The sequence below is a fragment of the Pterocles gutturalis genome, unplaced genomic scaffold, assembly GCF_000699245.1.
Source record: "Pterocles gutturalis isolate BGI_N339 unplaced genomic scaffold, ASM69924v1 scaffold25515, whole genome shotgun sequence".
Taxonomy (NCBI): Eukaryota; Metazoa; Chordata; class Aves; order Pterocliformes; family Pteroclidae; genus Pterocles; species Pterocles gutturalis.
In genome coordinates this window covers 58,775-70,377 of record NW_010144130.1, presented here as the reverse complement: position 1 = coordinate 70,377, position 11,603 = coordinate 58,775, and the positions used below count along the sequence as shown (strand labels likewise).

Here is an 11,603-nt window from a genome sequence, read left to right as displayed (position 1 = left end):
TCATAAATCTGACACCAGTCAGGGAGAGAGAAAAGCATTGCAAGCCCGAAAGGAAAGCAGAGCACACTGAGGGTGCTGCAGATTCTTGCTCTCTCGAAGATGTTTCATCAGTATGTCTTTGAGCTCTCTCCCTGGACTCAGGAGTTGTTGGATTTAGCTCAGCGCTTGATCTTTGTTTGAAGCTAGTTTTATTATTATTATTTATTTTTTTTTAAAAAGCGAGCTTACTCGCCCGGTGTGTTTTCCAAGCTTTCACAGCTCTAATAAATAAGGAGCACCTGTAAAACAGTAGCTTGACTTAAGTGAATCTGTACAAAGGAAAATATAGAAATACAGTATATACATAGTGCTCATAGTGCACCATCACTACAAGGCTGTGGTTCAACTGGCTCAGCTACCCTGCTCCCAACACCACTGACACTGTCAGAGACACTGCTCCTCCAGACTGCTCCTCACTTCCCCGCAGCAGCCTTATAGAAAAGGTGTGCTCTGAACACTCGAGAGTGAACAATTGCTTTATTAGAGTTAGTAAACAGATACACTGAATCACAAGGTGATCTGAAATTTTTTTAAAGTTTTTTTTTGTTTTTTATTTTTTGTGGGGTTTTTGGCTTTTTTTTTCTTTTCTTTTCTTTTTTTTTTTTTCTTTTTCTTTTTTTCGTATTTGTCAGAATGGGATACTCCACGACTCTCTTACCAATTCAGTGCCAGTATAACATGCTCTAGTGTACTTTTGGACTCTTGGCTACAACTGTACAAGTGCACACAAGTAAATTCTACCCTGTTATCCTCCACCCACTGATTGAGGATCGAATTGCACATTTCTCTTAACCATGACAGGAGAAAGCAAACAGTGAAACAGAATCATGGGGGATCTTTCTCACTTTACCCTTGTTTTCATTGGTTTGTCCATACCATTCTAATTATCATGAAAGGGCTATGCATATGGAGAGATTGTCTCACTGCCTTCCTGGATCACTGAAAACCATCAGGGTTGAAATTTCATCCAAGTCTTTCGTGACGCCCAGCAAATATTCCCCTCAGATTATTTTACACCTTGAGGGAATTTTGGTCTTTAGTTCAACACTCTTGCTCTGTTCCCAAATGGGGCGCTATTTAGGGGAATTTAAAGAGAAAGCTGAGAAGAATAAACATTTACCGAGTTCTCTTGGCATTCAGTCTCTGAAAAACCACAGTATAAACTATTCATGCTGCTTCTTACATCTGTCAAATCAAAAATTAAAAGCCATAAAAGTGTAACACTGAAAATATGGCATTAGAAAGGATAAAGGTGGCCTTTGTAAAAATAACAAGGAAAGTATATTAGCCAATAAAATATTCTAACTCTTCATTTAAAAGTGCATCATGGGTAGGACAGAGATGACTCTGAAGTCTTGCCACTCCAGTATTACCCCTTTCCCCCATCAAAACTTGAATAGGTCCAAAACCATACAATGCAAATCACGATCCTTAGTGTAGCAGCAAAACCACAGCAGTTTTTTGAAGGAAAAAAAAATGTTAAAAAAAAATCCATATCATTGTCCAGTCTTAAATATCTGAACTTTGAAGTCAGAGAGGGAAAAGTACCTATGTTGGTCCGTGTGGTTTTTGAAACCAGGGTGAAAAATCCCCCACAGCAAGAAACCAAGAGGAAAAAGTGTTCCTTGGAGGAGAAGAGGGGTGGTTGCACACTGTGTGGGTCCATGATGTGCTGTCTTCTGGGTCAAAGGCACCCGTGGGACCGAGGCTTTCTCGGAGGGGCTTCGTGACAGGAAGCTGCTTTCTTTGCTGGACGTTCAGCCAGAGGGGGTGGTGAGCGGACCAGCTGGTGTCATTCGGTGGAGTGATGTGGTTTGCTCTGCTCCCTTTCTCCATGCAAGGTACCCTGTTGGCGAGCGCTCCTGCAAAGCAGAGAAGCAGAGGTGGTCAGGGAGAGTGGCGGGAGACTCACGGCAGGCGGGCTGGGCACCGCCTGAGTTTGCATGTGGCCTCAGGCTGGGTGGGCAGCTGGGCAGAGACACAAGCCCACCGCTTCGGCCTCGGCTGCCCCTCGTGCCGCAAGGGCTGTCGGTACACACAGCCTCTGAGGTTGCTGGAAAGGAAGATGGAGGAATTCCTGCGATAAAAAGCTGGAAACTGATATAATAATAGTTCATTCTCTGGGTTTCATAGAGCGTCTTTCATCCTACAAGAGCATGGGTGAATAATGATACCTTGCAATTATACAGTAACTTTCACCCCTTGATCTCAGTGTGCTTTACAGAGCTGGGATGTACCACTCTCTGCACAGCACAGGCGGTAAATTGGAGTCAGAGAAGAAGAAGCATTTGGACCAGGACCTCCCAGCACTTGGGATGGGAACAGGGAACACTGCACGTGCCAGGGCTCCCCAGAGACACCTCACTGCACGGGCTGGTGTACAGCTCCACCGGGCTCATCAATCTCCCAGGCAAACTGGGACAGTATACCCAGACAGCTCCATTCTCACATAAATATGCATCTCCCACTAACAGAGCTAACTCTGTAGGTACTATCTGTGCTAAGCATGCAAAATGAAGACGCCCCTCTTGGCCCTTCCCCAAATCCGTAGTCGTACAAAGGAGAGATGTATGCTTAACACAACAAAACCGAGATGCAATGAGGAAGGTCTGGCTGGAGTTCCCCACAACCTCCTTGGTCCTCTCTTGGGATGGTCTGCAACCAGTCTTGTACCACGACCATAGCAGCTACAGCACCAGGGGGTCACAACCAGCAGCACATGGTGACTGACACTGCCTAGCATGACAAACAGAATTCAAATAAAGGCATTTTAGGACCCAAAGTAGAACTAGGCATTGCTCTCATTGAGATAAACTGCTACCACGATCTGGTATTTTCAGTGTTGAACGCATACATTTCCACAGACCATGTATGAGATGAGGACAAAATCCTCCGGATCCTGCTACAGCAGATCACAGAATTAGGCAAAGAATTTAACTTTCCAGTTGTTCCCTCTTTCTGTCCTGGTCCTCATTTCCAGGTCAATTTTTCTTTTGTTATCTGACCAGATGTACTGACTGCTTTTGTCTTCTTTCTTTTCTAATTTTTTAGGACACAAAAGGAATGCATCCCACAGGACTTTTTCAGAAAACCCCTTCTGAAGCCCACTGGTGCTTTGATTGAGGGAACAAAACTGGAGTAAACACAGATTTATTGATTTGAGGCCTTCAGAAAGCTGCATGATAGCTTCCCTAAGATAAGGTTAGCTTTGCCAGCAGTGAAGGCCAAGGTCACAAAAATCTTTGGAATCACCATTTTGAAAACCCAAGTTACCTTCTCATCAATGTAACACAACATTAACAACACCCCAGTGGTTATAAGCTCCTGATGCTTTAGCTTAGCTAGAGGCTACTGGATGATACACCATAGCCTCATGTGCTTCTGCTTCCCTTGTCAGTTGACCACATAGACTGTCCAGCAGGGACTGCCCTCTCTCTATGCAGCATGCTTCGGACTCTTCCTTCTTGGATGGGATCTGCTGTCCCCTACAGATTCAGACTGAAACTCTGAAGTACTTATTGGCCTTAATTTTGGTGCTGGGTCACATTTTCCTTCTCAGCCTGCTCCACAATCTCCCCTTCACACTGGCTCCTCTGTGATCCCTCTTGTCGCTGTGCTCGTGTGTCCCTGCCAAACCTCCACCCTTCTCAAAGCAGAGACTGGAAGGCACATTGAATACCTTGACCAGCACAAACTCACAGAGCACGGATACCACTATATCTAGATTAAGGAGTGACATCTGGGCTTTCAGGCAATGTGCCCAGCAGGATGAGCAGATTTGTGTGTACAGATTGCTGTGGACAAGAACTAGACTGAAAACTGGTATGTATGCTCCTACTAAGTACTCCCCATAAAGCACATGACTGCTTCCTGTCACTTTTTGGCTTGAAATCTTGCTCTGAGATTAAAATGGGAAGCAGAGAAAACAAAAACTGTAACGTCTGCATGAAACTTTACTCTGCACTTCAGGTATTTTGCCTGCTCCTCTCTTTCCATATATCAATGGAAATGAATTTCCATCCCTCACTAATCAGTCTCAAATGGCATGGCATAGCATAGACTGATAAGTGATTTGAGAGGGAGAGCATAAAGAAGGTCCCTATCTCTCAATGCTTTCTGCCTGGAGCAGCCAGCTAACTTTGTAAGTCCTGTCTATTTTCCCCTACTGCAGATAGACCCAGTGTAACAGACTGCAGACTGGAGAGAAGGACCTTCCCTGTTGACTGGCTCACGTGGCAGTCATTGCATTTGATGAATGCATCTTTGTAGCGATCAAGTGACAGAATAAAAAATCCTATCAGGCATAGCACGCAAAGTTTTATGAAGAAATAACGCACTAGTCATCACCACTTCACAGTTAGACATTATACACCTTGTGCCAACACCAGCCCGCATGACCAGCACAATAAAGTCAGCTATTTATATCTTCGCAAAAAACCAATTTACTTTTTAGGGGAGCGACATATGCTCCTCACCCCAGCTGAACTTGCCCTCAACACACATCAAATATTGCTGATCAGATAGAAAAAATGCATCAGCCACAAAAGAAGAATTTTTGGAAGCATAAAGCCATGGAGTTGAGCTTATGTGAGTTGCACTGAGGTGAGCAGGCTGGGTTTTGCCAGCTTTCCAAAGCTAAGCAGGTGTGGACTGATCCTGGGATGGAAGACCACCTAGAAGTCAGAGGCAGGCTGTGGTTCCAATCCCAAGAGGCAGCATGGAAAAGATGACAGAAAGAGAACAAGTAGGAAGGCTCATTTCTGCCCCAGTGTCAATGCAGTGGGGCAAAAGGAGAGTAACTCAACTGGATGATGACCCTGCTCAGGCAGATGACTTGGAGGTTCACTTATGCGGGCTCAGATAGTGACAGTGCTCCTCTGAACAGCAGGTGAGAGATGCACTGTTGCCCTCTGTGGCTGTTAAGTCACAGCCTGAGCAACGTGCAGCTATGGAACAGGCTGCACCAGTGCAGAGCTCCCTCTTTGGTTTCTGCCCTGACATGTGAGGATTTAAATTCTTGCTCAAAACAACACAGTTAGAGCTTGGCAGAACAATTGACAGCTTGGGCAAAGCCTCCCCAGCAAGCTTCCCTCCTGCCCTTCTTCAGCTAGCCATCTCTTTCCAGGTGCTGCTGCACACCTGCAGCCCTTTGTCCTGCACAGCCCCTGGGACTGGTGCAGTGGGAAGCTTGGCCCTGCTTGGTAGAGCCAATTGCTGGGTGTGCTCCTTGTCCCACTCCTCCATGCCTCCATGCCAAGGAGCTAGGTAGCCCAGCAGCAAGGGCATTGCCTTCTCCTGCTCCCCCATTCCCAAGCACAGATCCCTGCATGCCCACTCCCAGCATTGCCCCGTGAACCAAGCATTGTAGCACTGGCAGCATAGTCCTGCTGGCAATGATAGGTGCCAGAAGTAGCTGCTTCTACCCAGTGCCCTTCCCAGCCATGTCCTGCCTCTTCAGAGGGGACATGGCTTTGGACACACACACACAGGCAGACACACACGGTTTTTTCCATGGTTGCTTCCCCCTCATTCTGTGCTCCATTGAACATTTCTGTCTCCAGATTCACATCTTATTGTTCAGAAAAAATTTAGAGACTGGGTGGGGAGGGCTGAAGCAACTGTTGATGTGGGCTGGCATGGCAGTTTCCATCATTTAGCACAACACTTAATTCACCCGGACAATGAATGCTGATGTGCTAAAAGAAGCCTAGTTCATCTGGGACATGCATGGCAATAGAATGAAGGCACTGAAATTATTTTCTCAGGGAAACTGCTCTGAAGATAAACCACAAGAGTGCAGCTAAAGTCAGCATGAGAGCAAGCTCAGCCCTGGAAACACTCTGGAATCATCTGCTACTTGTAATAGTTCTGTAATTTTTTTTCTTTTTCTTTTTTTTTCTTTAGCAATTCTTAAAGCAGTTCAAGCTTCTTCATTAAAACCTTCCCCTTTGAATACTTGATGATTTACCTCTCCATGAATTGACTGAAGGGATGCCACATTGCAAGAGTCAGGGGAGGCCTTTAGCATGAATGGGATAACAAGCAGGGTCCTTAAGCACCATCCCTTGATTTCAAAGGTGGTGTTTTCCTTCTGCTCTGGTCTTGTAAGCCATGGATCCTTCTCAGCTTTGGGTCAGATATGCAACTCGGGCTCTCCTGCCTACTGAAATGCGAGCTATAATCTGAGCACGTTGTGACTTCAAGGAATGCATTGGGGAAGAGGTGTGGGATTTGCCCTCCTTTTATGCCTAGGCAGAAGAAGTGGTAGGGACAGCTCAGTCACCCCCAACTCTGTGACTGAATTGTTGCAGGGGTGCACCAGGGGCCGTGCTTGCAATCATATCCAGTTGCCTTGTAGTCAGGAAATGACCTTGAGGAAGAAACATGAACTGGAAAAGCAGAAGGTCTGTTGTGTGCTGACTCCTGCTTCCCTGCATCTATTCCTAGAAAGGCCTTTGGGGAAATTTTGCTGGTTTACATTTGTGTTCAGCCCCTTGCTGGTACATTTAGTACTGTCTCTCACTAAACTCATTCCGTGTATGTTAAATTGAACCCTGAAACTAGCTAAGAAAGTTAGGAACAGGGATGTATGTCATCATGCCCTTGTTATGTAGCAAGGAAATGGAGGAAATACAGTTCCAAGCTCTCCCCAAAATAGGAGTACAGTCTTGGCCTGGGTAAACATGCAGCTCTTCTTCATAGCTCATGGAAGTAGGAATCCCTAAATTCATCAGAGAGCAGCCACATACTTGGGGAGAATGGCCTGGGCTGCTGTAAATCCTCCCTTGTACCACAAAGCAGCAATGCAACTTTGCCATGAAACCTGCTCTGCACAGACCCCGGGGACACGGCACCTACTCTCCCCTTCAGGTTTGCATTCTCCTGGAACCCATGCCACAGTATTTTAAATTTCTATTTCCTCATGTTCCCATCACTGTCAAGCTTTTTGTGAAAGCCTATCCCCACTGAATTGCAGTGCTTTCTCCTTTCCTCCCCTTGTACAGGGAGAGGAGGGGAGAGGCAGGGGCTCACGGACTTTAACCCAGGGGCACCCTGTCCTTGTTCTCCTTCCCATGCCCAGGGCTGCTCCAGAGCAGGCACTGTGTTAGGTGCTCTGAAACACACCTGGCAAGAGCCTCTCTATCCCCCAGCCGTGGAGGGAAGCAGAGACCAGTCCTGGTAGGCTAAGATGAACATTGGTTCTCAGTTCCCCAGATGCCAACATCGGTGCTGCTGTCAGGTTTCTCTGCCGTTGTCATCCTTCCTTCCCCACCTATACCACCTTCTACTCTTCAAAGTAGCAATCTCCCCAGAACCTCTCTAAATATTCTCTTAATATAATTTTTCACTATTTCAAACAAGTTTCTCAAGTTTTAATCTTTTTTAGAACAATTGTTCAGTGAGTTAATGAAACTCCCCTTCACTTTCAATCTGACTTAAAGACAAAACCCATGTCAGCCAGGCCCTCCTGCCCAGCCCCATGGGACCATCTTTCCCCAGGCTTTCACTGACAGGGCTCTCTGGTTTACATTTTGGGGCACTTCAAGGTACATATGCAAGTCCCACAAAGAGGAAAATGCCACCATGGCTCTGGACTTGTAATCTCAGCTGTAGCACCCGCTGTCTCTGTCCGTGGCTCCTATGGCACACCACGGAGCCTGCCTGCACCAGATCCTGGCATTTACACTGGTGTAACTGGGTGTATCTCCACAACAGCAAGGCAGCCCATTGCCCTCCAGTTACTGCAGCACCAATGTATTTGGCAGACATGCAAATAGTTTACTTGGCCCCACTGATGCTTCATGTGCAGATGCAGCAGAAGATAGGATTTTCCTTTTAAAATAAACAACCAAATTTTCAACTAATTCTCCCATTCTGTGCTGGGCAAAGCTGAAACTTTGCAAGGATCTTTTTGCAAAAAAAATAACAAACAAAAATACAAAGCATAAAAACTAAACCAGAAGGAAACCCAAATCCAGACAGTTTCTGCTCGCCTTTCCTGAAAACAGGCAACCACTGTGATATGATAACCCTTCTTTAAGCCTCTGATTTTGTCTGAATCAGAATAGAAACTTCAACTTGAATTTCAGCAGCCTCCTGTGGGTCCAAACCACCAGGCTTTTGGCTATTCTGAGGTGCTTCTCAATTTTCTTCTCCAGGCTGATCTCTCCAGTAAAACCAGATACAGAGCCAAAAAAAAGCAGATTAACTGTGGGTAGTGGTGTGGAGGATGTCGAATGGTGAGGATGGGGGTCTTGCCGAGCAACAGTGCGTACCTCCCTGCGAGAGTCCTCCTCACCTGGGTGATGCCTGGGCCTTGCTTTTTCATCTAAAATGCTGTTGTGGGCCACAAAATAATAACAACAATAATAACAACAATAATAACTTTTTGCAGAAGCGGCATTGAATCTTTTTAGTGAAAAGTTTCAGCATCCCATATCAGGAAACAATCAACATTTTCCCGTTTTCCCATGAACAATGCCTCTGTCCGTAACCATCCAGGGCTGCATGCCTGCCACTGTCCCCATGAGGTTTTTCCCTGGTTTTCACAGCACCCACACTGGTTTGATTCAGCCTAAGCAAGAGCAGACGCAGACTCATCCAAAGCCAAGGGGGTATACTCAGGTGGTCAAAATGTCAGGTAGATTATACTGTGGGGAAAGGAAGAGGAAAAACCCACTCAGAACACGAAAGGAACAAGTGGGTGAGACCCAACAGACCTCAATGCAGCGCCAGGCACTTCAGGGCATCTCTCTTGTCCCCAGCACTGCTGGCCACTGAGCAACATGCATTGGGCCCAACCATTGTTTTAGATTTTCTCTATTTCCCACTTCCTCTACCCACCCCAAGAAAACAGGAACAATATTTTTACCACCAAGATAAACAATTCATCAATAATTGGTAAACTGCTTCAGATAAAACAGAACTGGCATTGTACTTTGAAAGGTAGGGTCAGAATTCAAATTTTCATTGACTTCATCATGTATCTTTTCTTTTACACTAGTATTCAAGCATCTCTCAATTGGAGAATTCCTGTGGGAAAGGGTTTTTTTTCCCCTCCTTTTGGACAAGCAACTTAGAAGTGGCAGCACAAGTGGTTCATGAAAGCTTATAAATATTTGGAGCATAAGCAGGCAACACTAAGTTTTACATTTAACCACGTGGGCTCCAAATGAATAGCTGAAAATTGCTCTAACCATAGGTTTCAATATCAATCAGACAATGACGGGATGCAGATCTTTCCAGAGAGGTTGGAACTCTAGACTTATTTCACTCTGCACTACCCAATCCCTAAACCCCCTATTTTTTTTTTTTTTCCTGGGGGGGGGGGAAATGTGTGCTTCCATTGAAGACGTTTACATTATACAGCCTGAAAGTCCGAAACTGGGACTGGAAGACGGAGTGCAGCAGAGAGCGGGGGCCATCCTCTCGACAAACGCAGTTCAGCCTCTTTGCCTCTAGATAATTTGTTATTGTAGGTTGGCTCGTATTTAAGACGGTAATGTTTCAGAAACACTTGGAAAAGCAAGCCAGCTGCAGGGAGGATATCGTTACAAATTGAGACACATGTTGTACAGGAATACCATTCTTTTCAAATACCAAAATGGTGTCTGGGGAAGTAAAGCCATGCAAATGAGTCAGAGGCAGGACCTCAGTCTGTAACATGCCGAGGGCCTTCAACTTGCATTAGAGGCACCAAGCGCTGAGTGCGCACAGTTCTGCACAGGACCAAGCCCAGATATTTAATTAGCTGCAATTTTCACAGTAGACGTGAATGTTGAATAGTTGAGGGTTCTGCAAAATGTCAGAGGTTACTTCGATTCATGGCTCTCACGAGATGATCACACATGCTTCCAAACACAACCTCTGGTCCCGGGAGTGAAATGCAGTTCATTATCAAAATGATGTAAATAAGGTAATGATTAGTAGGCCTCAGCTGTGAGGCTTCGACTGATGGAGGCACCCAGGAATGTGCTTAACTTGCCTGCTTTGCTCTGTGGGACCTAAAAATGGACAGGGAGAAACTCAGCATGTAATCTGCAAGCAAAAAGTGCTTCAGAAAAGCTTGCTTGTCACAGTCTGATTTCCTCCTGATTTCTTGCTCAAACAGCTTTGCTTCTGCTTCGCTTGAATGTCCCATGGTTTTTTTAACCAGAATTTAATTTTATCTTAAAATCTATTGCTCACTGCTTGATTATGCCCAACTTTTTTCACAAACACAGTCCTCAAAAGAGTTTTGCTGCTTCCTGACCCACTTTCAGGTATTGCTCCTAATAACTTATAAGATCCCCACAGCTGTTCAGAGCTCACTGCTCCGCACTGAAGTTGGCCATGGTTGTTTCAGGGTCAAGCTTCCCAAAGGCTATTAGGTGCTTAGCTCCTTATCAGATTTCAGCTGCAATCAGACACATTCTGTCCAGGATCTCAGCCTCTGAATGTAAAGGCAATTGTTGTCTCAGATGATGTTTTCACAAGGGTGCCTGTCTGTTTGACTGTGGTCTTTGTTGTTAGGGACTCTGTATTGAATCAAGAGTTGTGCTTTTTTACCCCATAAACTTTCCCTGTGCCCTGTGACTTTGGTAGCTTGACAGCTCAAGAACAGACTGATGGAGAGCTACAGTCTCCCCCTGTGCCCATTTTACACTTAACACTTTTGAATGCAGACAAATCTGCTTTGTACCAACTTAAAAAAGAGGAGCATTAGGCCTTGTATGTATGAAAGTGCCTGGTCAGTCTTTAAAGCCTGGCAAAGAATTATGAGTAACTTGTTTTTTCAATATGAGTGTGGGTTGTACCAGCTTAAGGAATGGCAAGGATAAGATGCTTACTTCACTTCAAGTAATTTTAATTTCGCAAGACAATTAAAACTAGTAAGGGCAAGTAAGGACCAAAATGATCTCTGAAGTCAGTGGTTCCAGGTCCTAGGAGCTGTCAGGTAAGCTACAGCCTCCAGGAGCTGCAGGCTCTGCAAATTTCTGTGGGTCTGTCAATTGAGCTATGGCATTTTTTGCCGGCTGAAGTCCTGGCCCCATGTTTTGTTTGCCAGCAGCCCTAGATGCTCACTACCTTTGCCTATCGGACCAGGTGTAGTTATTTTCTAAATTGGGTTCAAGAATCAGATTTCATATTTGAAACATATGCTCTAGGAGGTTTTATAGAAAAGCAGGAGGAACCCATCGGTTCCTTTGATTCAAAGAGCGTGCAGTGATCTACGGCAGCGTACCACGAGCCTGCTATTTACTGCCACCGAGACGGAAGTTAGCGCTCCCACACCCCAGCAGCAAGATGTGGGAGCTGAAAGCTACCCTGGAAGTATGTCATTTTATACTTCACCATCTTGAGAAGCTTTCTTTTTTCTTCCTTTTTTTTTTTTTTTTCCTGGGAAATAGTTTTTCTGATTTAATATATCTGAGAAGCTACACATGCAATTTTGCAATGTAAGATCACACTCCTAGTGCCAGGCAGCTCTCAAGGGCAAAGCTTCAGTTCCAAGAAAATGTGTTTAAGGCTTTGTGGTGTTAACAGTCTCTCCTCTCCCCCTTTGGATAAATGGAAAATTTCTG

At 45.2% G+C, this 11,603-nt stretch overlaps 1 protein-coding gene across 1 annotated transcript in view; it reads right to left on the bottom strand.

The window, feature by feature from the left end:
• Window positions 1–501: 501 nt before the first annotated feature.
• The window catches only part of SOBP (sine oculis binding protein homolog (Drosophila)), a gene marked incomplete at its 5' end in the record, with an annotated part of 51,640 nt that continues 40,538 nt past the window's right edge, over window positions 502–11,603 (bottom strand). Inside the window, one exon of the mRNA XM_010085014.1 lies at window positions 502–1,901. The remainder of the gene's footprint in view (window positions 1,902–11,603) is intronic.